Source organism: Zingiber officinale, chromosome 7A (assembly GCF_018446385.1).
Source record: "Zingiber officinale cultivar Zhangliang chromosome 7A, Zo_v1.1, whole genome shotgun sequence".
NCBI lineage: Eukaryota > Viridiplantae > Streptophyta > Magnoliopsida > Zingiberales > Zingiberaceae > Zingiber > Zingiber officinale.
Window position 1 is genome coordinate 37,194,556 of NC_055998.1, and position 18,673 is coordinate 37,213,228.

At 36.4% G+C, this 18,673-nt stretch overlaps 1 long non-coding RNA gene across 1 annotated transcript; it reads left to right on the plus strand.

The window, feature by feature from the left end:
* Positions 1-188: 188 nt before the first annotated feature.
* On the plus strand, positions 189-1,144 carry LOC122000058. The gene is made up of 3 exons (XR_006116911.1): positions 189-660; positions 751-817; positions 1,070-1,144. It is a non-coding gene; the product is annotated as an uncharacterized LOC122000058 (long non-coding RNA).
* Positions 1,145-18,673: the final 17,529 nt, after the last annotated feature.

The window sequence follows — 18,673 nt, forward strand, 5'->3', positions numbered from 1 at the left end:
AGAAATTTTTTGAGAATTTTTTGGAGACCGTATGGAGTAGGTTACGGGGATAAATATCGGGCCACAGGAAAGCCTGTTTAGGCTATCCCATTTACGCGAGGAAAAGTTTGATTTTTGTTTTTATTTTTGTTTTTCTTTTTCTTTTTCTTCTCCCCTCACCCGACGCCGTGCCCTACTTCTCCACGTCGACTCCGCCAAACCTGATTCCTTCTCCTTCTTCTCCCCTCTCGCGACCCTTTCTCTTCTTCTCCCTCTCACAGCGTGGAGCGATTCCTCTTCCTCTCGTCAAACCCTTCTTCCCTTCACGCGGTCACCAACCATCCAATGATGCCGAAGCTAGGTTGCATCGTCATCGACAGCCACGGCCGAGCGGAAGCGCCTATGTGTCGCCCTCTCCCCACATGGAGTAGCGCCGGCTGCCTCCTTGCGGTGCCCTAGTTTCCCGACGTCGATTTCTTCCTCTCTGCCGAGGTTGCGTCGCTGCCATCCACTGCGGACTCACACCCAACACCGCCAGCTCTCGCATCTGGTTCCGGTGCCTACAATCGGGGGCTACTCGATCGTCGGCCATCCTCTCCCTCTCTTGCCGCACTCATCCATCTGCCCACCTCTAAGGACATCATCTTCCATTTGATTGGAGTCTCAGATGACATCAGTGAGGTGAGTGATGTTCCATGTGTTGAGTTTCAACAATTTGATGCTTACTGGTAAGACTTGGATTAATTCTAAGTAAAATTTATGGATGTATAGGTGTTCTTGGTAGCGGTCGGTGGAGGCTTATAAGGCTGTAAGCTTTATATTTTGGCTATATCTTAAGGTAAGAATGATGTACAATGAAGTAAAGAATGAATTTGTTACTAGAATTGTTTTAGGTTTAGATTTAAATCTAATTGAGTAGTAGAATGATTAGGGTTATGGAAATTAACCCTGGTTCACTACAGGATACAATTTAAAAAGGGGTAATGTCTATGATCGATTAGGGTTTTCCTTAATTAGGTTTTGGTATTTTGTTTAGCTGCTTAATTTATTTGAATTTAGCTAAATAAAATATACACATTGATTGACGTAGGACTCTGATTCAAGACTAGCATCTCGACGTTGGATTGGTTCGATTGGATCTTCTATTTGAGGCGGGTATCTTGAGTTATCTCTTTTGATATGTCATGTTGATATGCTTAGTAAATTTTAACAAGTAGTAATAACTATGTTTATATCTGCATCGGTATGTCACTAGTTGTTTCTGAGCATGTTTTGTTTGTTACCTATTTAACATTTGTGCCCCTGTTCATTATTTATGTAGAGACATGCCATGCCCTATGATATATCGGACTGGTTAGATACCATACCTGACCTGTGTACCTAGATCATATTATTTGATCCACATATTTTGGTACATGTTTCATGGAGGTAGATAGGGTCAGGATCTTCATGCTTAGTGTCATGCATCATCTCACATGATTGCATGCTGAGCGATTGACAGCTCCATTATTATTGAGCATATCGCCAGTGTTAGAGTGTATAAAAAAAGTCAAACTTTTGTATAAACAATTATTTTGAAATAAGAATCACATTGGTCAAATGTCTACATTTATGCTAAGTGTAGTTGTCCATTTAATTTATATTGTAGATAACATAGTGTGAGGAGACACACAGAAGATCATGTTATCAGTTCCTTATAAATTATAAATAGTAAGCTCACAACCAAGATGGAGTGGGGCAAACCATTGGAGTGGTTGTAGTATAATTTGGTATTAGTTTATCTTGACTATAAAATTATACTAGTACACTCTGAGTGTATTGAGCAGGACCATTTGAGGTAGTTTCTTTTTATACTGACTCTTTAAAAGAACAAGACCTCTGTTATTCTAGAAGTGTGTACGGGGTGGAATAAGGGAGGAGATTCTCGAACGAAGAAAAGGATCCAATTATTTCGAAAGAATTGAACGAGGAGCCGTATGAGGTGAAAACCTCATGTACGGTTCTGTAGAGTGACAGTAAGGGTGACTTATCTGTCAACTTTTCCACTATCACCCCCAAAAAACCAAACTCTGCCTTTCGTAAAGTTGCCAGAGTACGATTAACCTCTGGATTTGAAATCACTGCTTATATACCTGGTATTGGCCATAATTTACAAGAACATTCTGTAGTATTAGTAAGAGGAGGAAGGGTTAAGGAGTACTCTTAATCATGATATAATAACAAGCACGTATACTTAATATTTATTTCTTTAATTTATCAAAGGGTGAGATTTAGTTCGTTAAATCAATAGGCCCGATGAGTTGGGAAATAATATTATTTATATGGTGTGTTGTTGATTATAGAATGAAACTGTGTCTTAGTAATCTAGGTTGATGATGTCCCCTTGAGGAGCTCATAAGGATTGTCATGTAAACACTGCAGGTAAACTTAGTCTGACATGACAATAAGGTTGAGTGGTACTACTCTTGGAGCTAGGTATTAATTAAGTGAGTTGTCAGTAACTCATTTAATTAATGGACATTCGATATCTTAAACACAGGGAGATTAACACACTCATAATAAAAAGGAGCCCATAATCTAATTTAGGATTGGTGCGGTAGTTCAATAATAACTCTTTATTGGTATAAGTTATTATTGATGAACTTGAGTTGGGTGTTCGAGGCGAACATAGGAAGCTCAAGCTCATCGGGAGACTAAAATCAATTTCTCCTCTCGGTCCCTGTTGTAGCGTCTATAAATCCTTGAATCCACAAAGTCCACTTCTTACCCAAGTAATGGGCTGGCCACATTCTTTCTTGGTGCAAGGGGCCGACCAAGCATGAGCTTGGAAGCCAAGAAGTGGTCGGCCAAGCATGGTGCCCAAGATAGGGGCCGACCACTAGAAAAGGAAAAGGAAGTTTTGTTTTTTAAAAAATAAAATTTTGTTAAAATCTTTCCTTATTTGTAGTTATCTACAAAGGTTAAAAGAGAGATTTTATTTTGTTAAAATCTTTCCTTTTTTGTAGTTATCTACAATGGTTAAAAGAGAGATTTTATTTTGTTAAAATCTTTCTTTTTTTGTAGTTATCTACAATGGTTAAAAGAAATATTTTAATTTTCCTTTTATAGACATCCTCATGGTTTTAAAAGAGAGTTATAAAATTTTAAAATCTTTCCTTTTATAGCTATCTACAAAAGATTAAAGAGAGATTTTAATTTTGTTAAAATCTTTCCTTATTTTTAGTTATCTATAATTTTTAAAAGAGAGATTTTAAATTTTGATAAAACTTTCCTTTTTTGTTACCATGTTTTAAAAAGAGAAGTTTTAATTAATCTTTCCTTTTTTATAGTTGTCTACATGTTTTAAAAGAGAGAGATTAATTTTAAAACTTTCTTTTATTGTCATGTACAATAGTAAATTTAAAAGAGAAAAATTTTAATTGTTATTAAAATTTTCTTTATTGCCAAGACCAAGGGTTATAAAAGAGAGACAGAGGGTACCTTATGGAACTAACCTAGCCTTGCCTCCTCTTCTAATTTCCTTGTGGCCGAAACTCTCTCTTATGGTCGACTCATCTTCTTTTCTTTTGGTGGCCGACCCTTGCTTATTTCCTTTCTCCTTGTTTTCTTTCTCTCAAGGCCGGTGGCACATCATAAAAGTTCCATCCCCTTGGTGGCCGGCTACTTGGAGGAGAAGAAGAAGAGTTTCCTATTTTAGCATCCCTTGGTGGCTCGAGAGTCTTGGAGGAGAAGAAGTAGTTCGAGTGGATTCCATCTTAGTAGATCGTTTCCCACACAACGTCCAAGAGGAGGAGTGGAATATAATAGAAGATCAAGAGGTCTTTAAGCTACAAAGAATGGTATAACTAGTTATTTTTTTCTGCATCATAACTAGTTCATGTTCTTTGTATAGATCTTGAAAAACCAAACACAAGAGGCTATCAGTTTTAGTTTATCATTTCGTTATCAATTTTATTTTTCAATTTCATGTTTCGATAATGTGCTTCTATTGAGGTCTCTGTAGTTAAATTTAGTTTACTGTAAGAAGTTAAATATCATATTTCTTTGTGAAGCTTTGTCTAGGAAGTGGTGGATGATCTCATACCCAAGAAGGCCTAGTGCCTCTCCATGTTTAACTTGGAAGCCGATATTTGAAATAGATATTTAATAACTTTTGTAATATGGTTTAACTTAGGAAGATTACATTGGTTAAACTTGCAGTAAAAATGTTAAGTATCGTTTCCAATCCAAGTTTAACTTCTGAAGAGCAACTTGGATTAATAATATTAAGCATCGTTTGCAATCCAAGTTTAACTTCAGTAGAGCACATGGGTAGCTAGGTTAAGTTCTATGCTTGTACAAATTTTTGTACAGGGGAACTAAAATGGTATTCTGAGTAGCAACCAATAATTGGTATCAGAGCTAGGTTTTAGCCTCTGTGTGTTTGGTTTTTAGTTTAATTATGCACATGTCATACATAATTTTGGCATGATAATAGTAGGATGTGCAAATAGATTAAATCTATGGTTGCAGGCATCCTAGATCCAACTATTATGGCCATGTTGTGTTTGTGTGTGATTGGACCCTCGGACATATCGAGGGCATTTTATGTGTCTGCATGATTGTAATATTAAATATAACAGGAGTTGTATTAGTTATTAGGATTTTACATTTTGTTCGATCTAGATTATATGTGCATTCCTTCGTGGAATATAAGATCGATAAATGTAAAATTTTATTTTTGTCGTGGATCGTATCCTTGTGAGGTGTGGGACTATTTGAGGACCAGAGGTGCAATGGAAAAAGAAGCAAGATAGATGCGACGACTAGACCCGATAGCGGTGGCTAAAGATGGCAGCAGCTAGGGTTGATGGCACACGGAGGACAACTATGGATAAAGACCATAATAGTTGGAAAATTATTTTTCTTATTTATTGCCTTTTATGCTGTGTGTACTTGTATGCATGTTAAAATTCCTCATTCTAAATAACTAAGTGGGAGAGGAATTTAATTAAATTCCACGGTCTCCATTACTGGTTTGTAAGTGATGCATTCAAACTTGCGTGTTGGCTCTGAGTGCCTTCCTCCACATCGGATGAGTTTGTTTGCGGATCACTAAATCAAACTTCCTTAATTGATGATTATAGGAAATTATTTAGGATGTGTGTGATCTTCTCCATTTGAAGGGGCGCAATCCTATATAGTGGACTTAGTATCAAGTAATAGTATACACTTAGACACATTTAATAGTATCCTCCCCATCGGAGTCACTGCTATTATTTGTGTGAACGAAGAAAAATCAACTATTAATTTGTCATAAAGATAGGTGAAACCCCCTCTTACAAATGTTTGAATTTGTATACGTCCACACTATTGTGGCTTACAAAATTCACAGTGTTTGAGGTAATTTTATTTGTCATAAAGTTAGGTTGAGAAGAAAATAAAATTAATTGGTAAAAACCTCCTCTTACAAATGATTGATTTTGTATACGTCCACACTATCGTGGCATACAAAATTCATGGTGTTTGAGGTAATTTTATAAAGTTAGGTTGACAAGATAATTAATGGGTAAAACCCTCCTCTTACAAATGTTTGAATTTGTATACGTCCACACTATCGTGGCATACAAAATTTACAGTGTTTGAGATGTTGGTGAATTTAAATGATATTGTTTGAGGAATCAATATTATTTTAAATTCTAAAGTTTTGACCAAATATTTAATCGAAAATAGACCAACTATTAATTTTATTTGTCATAAAGTCAGGATGACAAGATAATAAAATTAATAAAGCATCCTCTTACAAATGTTTGAATTTGTATACACGGTGTTTTGAGGTGTTGGTAAATTTAAATGATATTGAGGAATCAATATTATTTTATGATCTTGACCAAATATTTTGTGACTCTTAGGATTTCAAATGTTTTTCAATCCCCTAGCTGTTATATTAGAGAATACACTTACTAGTCCCAATTATGATGATTGGAAATAAAACTTGGATACTAAGGTGGACTCTCCTCTCAGAAATGAGAACAATAAAGGTGTATTTTATTCATTAGTTGTTGAAACATGTTTAGTGTTATTATCCACCGGCACCTGGTGTGTAGATACGGGAGCCACTGATCATGTCTGCAATTCATTGCAGGGGTTCCAGGAAACCCGACAACTATATGAAGGGGAAATCACCGTCTACATGGGCACTGCTACAAAAGTAGCAGTTGTTGCAGTGGGAGATGTTTATCCTTTGATAGGAATAAAACATTGATTGTCTTTACGTACCAAGTTTTAGAAAGAACTTGATTTCAGTTTCTAAAACTATTCAAAGAATAGATATTCTGTCTTTTTTGATAACAAAGTTGTTATCAGAAAAAATAGGGAAGTTATCTGTTCTGATACTCTAAATCCAATAACTCCCACGATGCAATAAATGGAAATTAATAACACATCTTCTAATTCTAATAAAAGAAAGAACCTTCAGAAATGAACCAATCTTATCTTTGGCATCTAAGGCTAGGTCATATTAACTTGAGTAGAATTTAAAGGTTAATAGCAGATGGACTTTAGGGTTCATTGGTGGTGGAAAACTTTCCAATTTGCGAGTCTTGCTTGGAAGGAAAAATGACCAAGAGACCTTTTAAGGCTAAGAGGTATAGAACCAAAATGTGTTGGAATTGGTTCATGCTGATTTGTGTAGACCTATGATTATTCAGGCAAGAGGTGGTTTCGAATATTTCATCTATTTTATAGACGACTATTCGAGATACGGGTACACTTACCTGATGCGTCGCAAGTTTGAGTGCTTTGATAAGTTCAAAGAAAACCAAATTGATGTGGAGAAACGTAATGGTAAAAGTATCAAGACACTACAGTCTGATCGTGGTGGAGAGTATCTCTTAGGAGAGTTTAGGAGTTACTTATTAAAGGTTGGGATTCAATCCCAATTGTCTACACCTGGTACACCCCAACAGAATGGTGTGGCAGAATGAAGGAATATGACTCTTATGGAAATGATTAGATCGATGATGAGTTATTTAGTATTACCAAAATTCATTTTGGGAATATGCTCTGGAAATAGAATTATACATTCTAAACATGGTATCTTCTAAGTCAGTACCCTCTACTCCCATAGAATTATGGAATGGGCGTAAGCCTAGTTTGAAGCATATTCAGATTTGGAGTAGTCTAACACATGTGCTGAAAGGAGACACTGATAAGTTGAAATCACAAACAGAAGTTTGCTTGTTTGTGGGCTATCCTAAAGGAATGAAAGGTGGTTTATTTTATAGTCCTAAAAATCAGAAGGTCATTGTTAGCACCAATGCCCGATTTTTAGAAGAGGACTATATAATGAATCACAAGCCCATGAGTAAAATTGTTCTTGAGAAAATAAGAGAGGACACGTCTAATCTAGTACCAACAGTACAAGATGAGATACCACAAGAAACTGCAACACGTGTCATAAATGATGCACAATTTCAGACAATGCCTCGTCATAGTGGGAGGGTTGTTAGGCAACCTGAAAGATTCATGTTTTGGGAGAGTCTTTGAACTTGATCCTTGGTAAACATGAACATGATCCCCGAACATATGATGAAGCACTCCAAGATAAAGATGCATCATCTTGGCAAAGAGCAATGAATTCAGAAATAGAATCTATGTATTCTAACAAAGTCTGGGAGCTAGTAGAACCACCAAATAGTGTAAAAGCTATTGAATGTAAATGGGTCTACAAAATAAAAAGAGGGATAGATGGGAAGGTGGAAACCTTCAAAGCAAGGCTTGTTGCGAAGGGGTATACTCAGAAAGAGGGAATCGATTATGAGGAAACATTTTCGCCGGTAGCTATGCATAAGTATATCCAGATACTTTTATCTATTGCTGCTCATATGGAATATGAGGTTTGGCAAATGAATGTCAAGACAACTTTCCTTAATGAAAGTCTTGAAGAAAATATCCATATAAAGTAACCAGAGGGATTCATTACGAAGGGCAAAGAGCATCTAGTATATAAGCTCAATCGGTCTATTTATGGATTGTAGCAACTTCTAGATCTTGGAACATCCGGTTTAATAAAGTAATCCAGTCTTATGGATTTATTCAGTGTCCTGATGAGTCTTGTGTATACAAGAAGTGTGACAGAAATGTAGTGGTATTTCTTGTACTATACGTAGATGACATTTTGTTAGTTGGCAACAATATCAAAGTATTGTCAGAAGTAAGGGTATGGTTGTCCAAGCAATTCGATCTGAAGGACTTGGGAGAATGCGGGCACATTCTTTGGATTAAAGAAATAAGGAATCACAAGAAAAGAATGTTGTGCTTATCCCAAGCTTCATATATCGATACTATCCTAGCTCGTTTTAGCATGCAAGACTCTAAGAAAGGTTTTCTACCTTTTCGGCATGGAGTATCTTTATCTAAAGAGGTGTCTCCTAAGACATCAAAAGAGATAGAGGAAATGAAGGTAGTTCCTTATGCTTCAGCTGTAGGAAGCCTAATGAATGCAATGTTATGCACGAGACCGGATATCTATTTTGCCGTGGGCATGGTTAGCAGATATCAAAGTGATCTAGGATAGGGACATTGGATTGCCGTAAGGTAGATAATTTTCTCCCTGTGAGTTACACGGATTGGGACTGATAGGAATAATAGTAAGTCGACCTCGGGGTTTTGTGTTTACTTTAGGAGGTGGATCCATAACAATGGAGGAGTATTAAGCAGAGATGCATTTCAGACTCCACCATGGAAACTAAGTATGTGGCAGCTTTTGAGGCAGCCATAGAAGTTGTATGGCTCAGAAACTTCATGATGGACTTAGATGTGATTCTTGGATTGCCCGAAATTATTATAGTTTATTGTGATAATAGTGGTGCAGTAGCAAACTCGAAAGAACCACGAGCCCATAAGGTAAGTAAACAAATTGAGCGCAAGTACCACCTAATACGAGACATCGTATAAACGAGGAGAAGTTGTTGTCACCTAGATTGCATTAGAAGATAACCTAGAAGATCCTTTCACTAAGGCCCTTCTAGCGAGAGCTTTTGATGGCCATGTTGAGGGGATGAGAATCAGATGTATGGCATCATTTATGGCAGCATAGTCTTTTAGTATAAGTGGGAGATTGTTAGAGTGTATACTAAAAGTATAGCTATTTGTATAAATAATTATTTTGAAATAAGAATCACATTGGTCAAATATCTACATTTATGCTAAGTGTAGTTGTCCATTTCATTTATATTATAAATAACATGGTGTGAGGAGACACACAGAAGATCATGTTATCAGCTCCTTATAAATTATAAATAGTAAGTTCACAACCAAGATGGAGTGGGATAAACCATTAGAGTGGTTGTAGTGTAATTTGGTATTACTTTATCTTGACTATAGAATTATACTAGTACACTATGAGTGTATTGAGCAGGACCATTTGAGGTAGTTTCTTTTTATACTGACTATATAAAAGAACAAAACCTCTGTTATTATGAAAGTGCGTACTCTTAATCATGATATAAGTGTTGGTTGCTACTTGGAATATCATACTGGCTCCCTTGTACAAAATTTTTATACAAGCCCCGAACCTTTCCAACAACCTATTGTGTTCTTTAGAAATTAAATTTGAAATCGCAAACAGAACTTAACATTATTGATTCCAAATTCAACTTATCTATTCTTAGAGGTTTAGACTTGGATCGCAAACGATGCTTAACATTATTAATCCAAATCCACCCATGTTACAAATTTGATTAAATATTTATTTCAGAGATCAGCTTCCAGGTTAAACATGGGGAGACACTAGGCCTTCTTGGGTATGAGATCATCCACCACTTCCTAGACAAAGCCTTTTAACGAAATTCAATATTTAATCTCCTTATAGTAACCCTAGGTTTAACCACTAAGAGCAACCGAATCACAAGATCGAAAAATAAAAGAAACACAAAATCAAAACATAAATTTGATAGCCAAGAATCCTTAGCCTCTTGTGTTTGGTATTTCAAGATCTAAACAAAAGAATGAACTAGTTATGATGTGGAAACTAATAACTAGTTATACCTTTTGTATCTTATAGTCCTCTTGATTTTCTATCGTATTCCTTTTCTTATCTCGAACGACGTATGGGCAACGATCTATCGAGATGAGAATCCACCAAAACCTTCTTCTTCTTTCCAAATTTCGTCCACCAACAATCTCCTGGAGATGAAGAACTTCGACCACCAACCAAGCTCCAAGGGATACTAAGAAACAATGTCTCCTATTTCTCCTTCTTCCTCTAACAAGATTCGGCCACCAACAAATCCTAGAGATGAGATGCTGTCGGCTACCAAGGAAGAAGAATAGGGGAAGAAGAAGGCCGACCACCACCAAGGAAGAGAGGAGAGGAATAATAGATGTGTTGTAAGGTGAGACACCTCTACCCTCTCTTTTATATTCCTTGGTCTTGGCAAATAAGGAAAGTTTTTAAACATAATTAAAAATTCCTTATTTTTCTTACCCATGTCTAAGAAGGAAATTTTAATTATAACTTCCTTATAAACCTTTCAATGGCCGACCACTAAACAAAGCAAGTTTTAAACATAAAATTAAAACTTCCTTATTTATTTTCAGAAATTTTTAAAATAAAAATTTCTCTTTTATATTCCTTCATGGTTTGTTATAAAAGGAAACTTTTATAAATTAAAATCTCTCTTTTAAAACATGTGGATGATTACAATTAAGGAAAGTTTTCTCCAAAAATTAAAATCTTCCTTTTAACTACAAATAAGGAAAGATATCAAACCTTTCTCTTCATCCTTTGTAGAAACTATAAAAAGAAAGATTTAATTTTTAAAACTCTCTTTTAAAATTATGACTTCCACATAAGGAAAGATTTTTTTAAAAATAAACTCCCTTTTATTTTTTATGTGGCCGGCCACCTAAGCTTGGGCTCCAAGCTAGGCCGGCCATATCTTAATCCCATCCAAGGCTTGGTTTGGTCGGCCCTTACTTGGGCTCGAAGCTTGGTTTGGCCGGCCACCTAAGGATGGGTAATAAGGTGGGCTTTAGGTGGATATAAGACTTTATAATTAAGAGGCTACAACAGGGACCGAGAGGAGGAATTGGTTTTGGTCTCCCGATGAACTTGAGCTTTCCGTGTTCACCCCGAACACCCAACTCGAGTTCATCAATAATAACTCATACCACTAAAGAGTTATTATTGAACTATTGCACCAATCCCATATTACTATATGAGCTCCTTCTTATCATGAGTGTGTTAATCTCCCTGTGCTTAAGATATCAAATGTCCACTAATTAAATAAGTTACTGACAACTCAATTAATTAATATCTAGCTCCAAGAGTAGTACCACTCAACCTTATTGTCATGTCAGACTAAGTCCACTTGCAGTGTTTACATGACAATCCTTATGAGCTCCTCAAGGGGACATCATCAACCTAGATTACTAGGACACAGTTTCATTCTATAATCAACAACACACCATATAAATAATATTATTTCCCAACTTATCGGGCCTATTGATTTATCGAACTAAATCACACCCTTTGATAAATTAATGAAATAAATATTAAGTATACGTGCTTAAGAGTACACACTTCCATAATAATAGAGGTCTTATTCGTTTAAAGAGTCAGTATAAAAAGAAACTACCTCAAATGGTCCTGCTCAATACACCCAGAGTATACTAGTGTAATTTTATAGTCAAGATAAACTAATACCAAATTACACTACGACTATTCCAATGGTTTGTTCCTATCCATCTTAGTCGTGAGCTACTATTTATAACTTATAAGAAACTGATAGCATGATCTTCTGTGTGTGACACCACACACCATGTTATCTATAATATAAATTAATTGAACAACCACACTTAGCATATAAATGCAGATATTTGACCAATGTGATTCTTTATTTCAAAATAAATGTTTACAAAAAATTAGGATTTTAGTATACACTCTAACAATCTTCCACTTATACTAAAAGACTATGCTACCATATATGCTGTCATACATCTGATTACAATCCCCTAAACATTCCGATCAAAACCTTTCGCCGGAAGGGCCTTAGTGAAAGTATCTGCCAAGTTATCTGCTGATGCAATCTTGGCGAAAATAACTTCTCCTCGCTTTACGATGTCTCATATCAGGTGGTACTTGTGCTCTATGTGTTTACTCGCCTTATGGGCTCATGGTTCCTTCGAGTTTATTACTGCACTACTATTATCACAATAAATTGTGATGAATTTGGGTAAACCAGGAATCACATCTAAGTCCATTAGGATGTTTCTAAGCCATACAGCTTCTTTGGCTGCCTCAGAGGCTGCCACATACTCAGCTTCCATGATTGAGTCTGAAATGCATTTACGCTTAATACTCCTCCATGCAATGACTCCACCTCCCAAAGTAAACACATAGCCTGATGTAGACTTTCTATTGTCCCTATCTGATTGGAAGTCAGAATCCGTGAAACCCACAGGGAGCAAATCATCTGCTTAGTAAACCAGCATATAATCTCTTGTCCTTCTTAGGTAATTCAATATATGCTTTACAGCAGTCCAATGTCCTTGTCCAGGGTCTCGTGCATAATATAGCATACATTAGGCTTCCTACAGCTGAAGCATAAGGAACTGCCTTCATCTCTTCTATCTCTTTTGATGTCTTCGGAGACATCTCTTTAGATAAAGATACTCCATGCCTAAAGGGTAGAAAACCTTTCTTAGAGTCTTGCATGCTAGAATGAGCTAGGATTGTATCGATATATGAAGCTTAGGATAAGCACAACATTCTTTTCTTACGACCCCTTATTACTTTGATCCCGAGAATATATGCGCATTCTCCCAAGTCCTTCATATCGAATTGCTTGGACAACCAGATCCTTACTTCTGACAACACTTTGATATTGTTTCCAACTAACAAAATGTCATCTACGTATAGTAAAAGAAATACCACCATGTTTCCATCACACTTCTGTATACGCAAGACTCATTCGGACACTGAATAAATCCATATGAATAGATTACTTCATTAAACCGGATGTTCCAAGATCGTGAAGCTTGCTTCAGTCCATAAATTGACCAATTGAGCTTGCACACTAGATGCTCTTTGACCTTTGCAATAAACCCCTCTGGTTGCCTCATATGGATGTTTTCTTCAAGACTTCCGTTAAGGAAAGCTGTCTTAACATCCATTTGCCAAATCCCATAATCTATATGAGCAGCAATAGATAAGAGTATCCAGATAAACTTAAGCATAGTTACTGGTGAAAAGGTTTCCTCATAATTGATTCCCTCTTTCTGAGTATATCCCTTCGCAACAAGCCTTGCTTTGAAGGTTTCCACCTTCCCATCTATCCCTATTTTCTTTTTGTAGATCCACTTATATCCAACAGCTTTTACACCATTTGGTGGTTCTACAAGCTCCTAGACTTTATTAGAATACATAGATTCTATTTTTGAATTCATTGCTCTTTGCCAAGATGTTGCATCTTTATCCTGGAGTGCTTTGTCATATGTTCGTGGATCAGGTTCATGTTTACCTGGGATCAAATCCAAAGACTCTCCCAAAAACATGAATATTTCATGTTGCCTCACAACCCTCCCACTACGACAAGGCACTATCTGTGGTTGTATATCATTTGTGATACGTGTTGCAGTTTATTATGATATTTCATCTTGTACTGTTGGTACTAGACTAGACGTGTCCTCTCTAATTTCTTCTAGAACAATTTCACTCATAGGCTTATGGTTCATTACATAATCTTCCTCTAAAATTCGAGCATTGGTGCTAACAATGATTTTCTGATTTTTAGGATTATAAAACAAATCACCTTTCGTTCCCTTAGGATATCCCACAAACAGACAAAATTTTGTATGTGATTCCAACTTGTCAGTGTCTCCCTTCAGAACATGTGCTAGACTACCCCAAATCTGAATATGTTTCAGACTAGGCTTACGCCCATTCCATAATTCTATGGGAGTAAAGGATACTGATTTAGAAGGTATCATATTCAGAATGTATACTACTATTTCCAGAGCATATCCCCAAAACAAATTGGTAATTCTGTATAACTCATCATTGATCTAACCATTTCCATAAGAGTCCTATTCCTTCGTTCTGCCACACCATTCTGTTGGGTGTACTAGGTGTAGACAATTGGGATTGAATCCCGGCCTCTGATAAGTAATTTCTAAACTCTCCAAAGAGGTATTCGCCACCACGATCATACCGTAGTGTCTTGATACTTTTACCATGGCGTTTCTCCACATCAGCCTTGTACTCTTTGAACTTATCAAAGCATTCAGACTTGCGACACATCAAGTAAATGTACCCATATCTCGAATAGTCGTTTATAAAAGAGACAAAATATTCAAAACCACCTCTTACCTGGATAGACATAGGACCACACAAATCAGAATAAACCAGTTCCAACACATCTTTGGCTCTATACCCCTTGGCTTTAAAAGGTCTCTTGGTCAGTTTTCCTTCCAAGCAAGATTCGCAGGTTGGAAAGTTTTTCACCACTAATGAACTCAAGAGTCCATCAGCTATAAGCCTTTGAATCCTACTTAAGTTAATATGACCAAGCCTTAGATGCCAAAGATATGTTTGGTTTATTTTCAAAGGTTCCTTTCTCTTATTAGAATTAGAAGATGTGTTATTTATTTCCATTTGTTGCTTTGTGGGAGAAATTGGATTTAGAATATACAAATTGTCAACCAATGTACCTGAACAGATAATTACTCTACTTTTCTTGACAACCACATTGTTATCAAAAGTAACATAATATCCATCCAAAAATAGTTTAGAAACTGTAATTAAATTCTTTCTGAAACTTGGTACATAAAGACAATTTCTCAAAATCAAAGTTCTATTTCTATCAAATGATAAGTAGACATCTCCCACTGCAACAGCCGCCACTTTCATAGCATTGCCCATGTAGACAGTTATCTCTCCTTCATATAGTCGTTGAGTTTCCTAGAACCCCTGCAATGAATTACAGACATGATCAGTGGCTCCCGTATCTACACACCAGGTACCGGTAGATAACACCGCTAAACATGTTTCAATAACTAGAGAATAAGATATACCTTTATTGTTCTCCTTCCTACGAGGACAATCCGCCTTCCAATATCCTACCTGCTTGCAAATAAAGCACTTGCCTTTTGACTTCTTCACTCCAGCCTTTAGTCCAATACCTAGAGATCGATTCACTTTCTTTGCCGAACCAGCTTGTTTCCTTTTCTTCTTCTTGCTTTTCGACTTTGAAGTAGAAACATTTTCAGCAAAATGAATTTGAGAACTATGACGAAATATACCTTTTGCTGCCTAAAGTTCTGTCAGAAGTTCCGCCAACGTATAAGCCCTTTTGTTCATGCTATAGTTAAGGCGGAACTGCTCAAAATTTCTAGGTAGTGTTTGGAGAATAATATCGATCTAGGTTTCCCCATCGATTTCAGCTCCAAGGATTTGTATTTCGTTCAAGTAAGCCATCATCTTTAGGATATGATCCCTTACGGGTGTCTCCTCTGACATGGCGGTAGTCATTAATTTTTTCATTGCCTCTTGCCTAGCAACCCGATTCTGGTGTCCGAAGAGTTCCTTAAGATTGTTCATCATGTCATAAGCAGTTGGTAAGTCCTGATGCTGATTTTGCAGAACATTTGACATTGAAGCTAAAATGTGACACCGCGCCATCTCATCTGCCTTTACCCATTTCTTATGATACTCAATCTCCTCTTCACTAGAATCACTATTAGGCACATTAGGGCAGACCTCTAACAGTACAAACTTATAGCCTTCAGCAGTTTGGACAATGTCCAGGTTTCTTTTCCAATCTATATAATTGGGACCAGTAAGTTTGTTCTCTTTCAGTATAATAGCCAGTGGGTTGAAAGTCATCATAAGAATCACAAAATAAGCATTGGTCAAGACTCTAAATTTAGAATAATATTGATTCCTCAAACAATACTATTTAAATTTACCAACACTTCAAAACACCGTGAATTTTACATGCCACGTTAGTATGGACGTATACAAATTCAAACATTTATAAGAGGAGATTTTACGCATTAATTTTATTATCTTGTCATCCTAACTTTATGACAAATAAAATTAATAGTTGGCTTTCCTTTGGTCACGCAAAAAATAGCAGTGACTCCATTAGGGAGGATACTATTAGATGCGTCTAAGTGTATACCATTACTTGATACTTAGTCCATTAAATAGGATTGTGCCCCTTCAATTGGAGAAGATCACACGCTCCTAAATAATTTCCTATAATCATCCATAAAAGGAAGTTTGATCTAGTGGCCCGCAAACAAACTCATCCATTGTGGAGGAAGACACTCAGAGCTAACACGCAAGTTTGTTTGCATCACTTTCAAACCAGTAATGGAGGTCATGGAATTTATTTAAAATCCCTCTCCCACTTAGTTATTTAAGGTGAGGAATTTTATGATGCAAGCACACATCACATGCACACACATATCACAGTAAATAAAAGCAATAAATATGGAAATTAATTTTCCAACTATTATGGCTTCTTCCATCACTGTCCTCTGTGTGCTGCTAGCCCTAGGGTTCATGTCGTCGGGTCCATCGAGCTTCCTTTTCTGCTGCGCCTCTGGTCCTCCAATAGTACCATGCCTTGCAAGGATACGATCCGCGACAAAAATAGAATTTTACATATATCGATCCTATATTCCACAAGGGAATGTACATGAAGTCTAGATCGAACAAAAATGTAAAATCCTAGGGCTAATACAGCTCTTGCTGTATTTAATAAATATAATCATGCATACACATAAAATGCCCTTAACATGTCCAAGGGTCTAATCACACACTATCACAATAAGCCATAATAGTTGGAGCCAACAACCAACATAGTTAGCATATTCTACTATTATCCTGCCTAAATTATGTATGCCATGTGCATAATTAAACTGAAAACCAAACACCCAAAGGCAAACCCTAACTCTGATACCAATTGTTGGTTGCTACTCGAAATATCGTACTAGTTCCCTTGTACAAAAATTTTGTACAAGCCTCGAACCTTTCCTAACAACCAATTGTGTTCTTTAGAAATTAAATTTGGAATCACAAACAGAACTTAACATTATTGATTCCAAATTTAACTTATCTGTTCTTAGAGGTTTAGACTTGGATCACAAACGATACTTAACATTATTAATCCAAATCCACCCATGTTATAAATTTAATTAAATATTTATTTCAGAGATCGACTTCCAAGTTAAACATGGTGATGCACTAGGCCTTCTTGGGTATGGGATCATCCACCACTTCCTAGGCAAAGTCTTTCAATGAAATTCGATATTTAATCTCCTTATAATAACCCTAAGTTTAGCCACTAAGAACAATCAAATCACAAGATCGAAAAACAAAAGAAACATAAAATTGAAACATAAATTCGATAGCCTAGAATCATTAGCCTCTTGTGTTTGGTATTTCAAGATCTAAACAAAAGAATGAACTAGTTATGATGCGAAAACTAATAACTAGTTATACCTTTTGTAGTTTATAGACCTCTTGATCTTCTGTCGTATTCCTCTTCTTATCTCGAACGTCGTGTGGGTGACGATCTACCGAGATGAGAATCCACCAAAACCTTCTTCTTCCTTCCAAGTTTCGGCCACCAACAATCTCCTAGAGATGAAGAACTTCGGCCACCAACCAAGCTCCAAGGGATGCTAAGAAACAATGCCTCCTATTTCTCCTTTTTCCTCTAACAAGATTCGGCCACAAACAAATCCTAGAGATGAGATGTCGTCGGCTACCAAGGAAGAAGAATAGGGGAAGAAGAGGGTCGGCCACCACCAAGGAAGAGAGGAGAGGAATAATAGATGTGTTGTAAAGTGAGGCACCTCTACCCTATCTTTTATATTCCTTGATCTTGGCAAATAAAGAAAGTTTTAAAACATAATTAAAATTTTCTTATTTTCCTTGCCAATGTCTAAGAAGGAAAATTTAATTATAATTTCCTTATAAACCTTTCAATGGGTGACCACTAAACAAGGCACGTTTTAAACATAAAATTAAAACTTTCTTATTTGTTTCCAGAAATTTTTAAAATAAAAATTTCTCTTTTAAATTCCCTTCATGGTTGGTTATAAAAGGAAACTTTTATAAATTAAAATCTCTTTTTTAAAACATGTGGATGATTACAATTAAGGAAAGTTTTCTTCAAAAATTAAAATCTTCCTTTTAACTATAAATAAGGAAAGATATCAAATCTTTCTCTTCATCCTTTGTAGATACTATAAAAAGAAAGATTTAATTTTTAAAACTCTCTTTTAAAATCATGACTTCCACATAAGGAAAGATTTTTTAAAAAATAAACTCCCTTTTATTTTTTATGTGGCCGACCACCTAAGCTTGGGCTCCAAGGTAGGTCAGCCATATCTTAATCCCATCCAAGGCTTGGTTTAGTCGGCCCTTGCTTGGGCTCCAAGCTTGGTTTGGCCGGCCACCTAAGGATGGGTAAGAAGGTGAGCTTTAGGTGGATATAAGACTTTATAATTAAGAGGCTACGATAGGGACCGAGACGAGGAATTGGTTTTGGTCTCCCGATGAACTTGAGCTTTCCGTGTTCGTCCCGAACACCCAATTCGAGTTTATCAATAATAACTCATACCACTAAAGAGTTATTATTGAACTACCGCACAAATCTCATATTACTATATGGGCTCTTTCTTATCATGAGTGTGT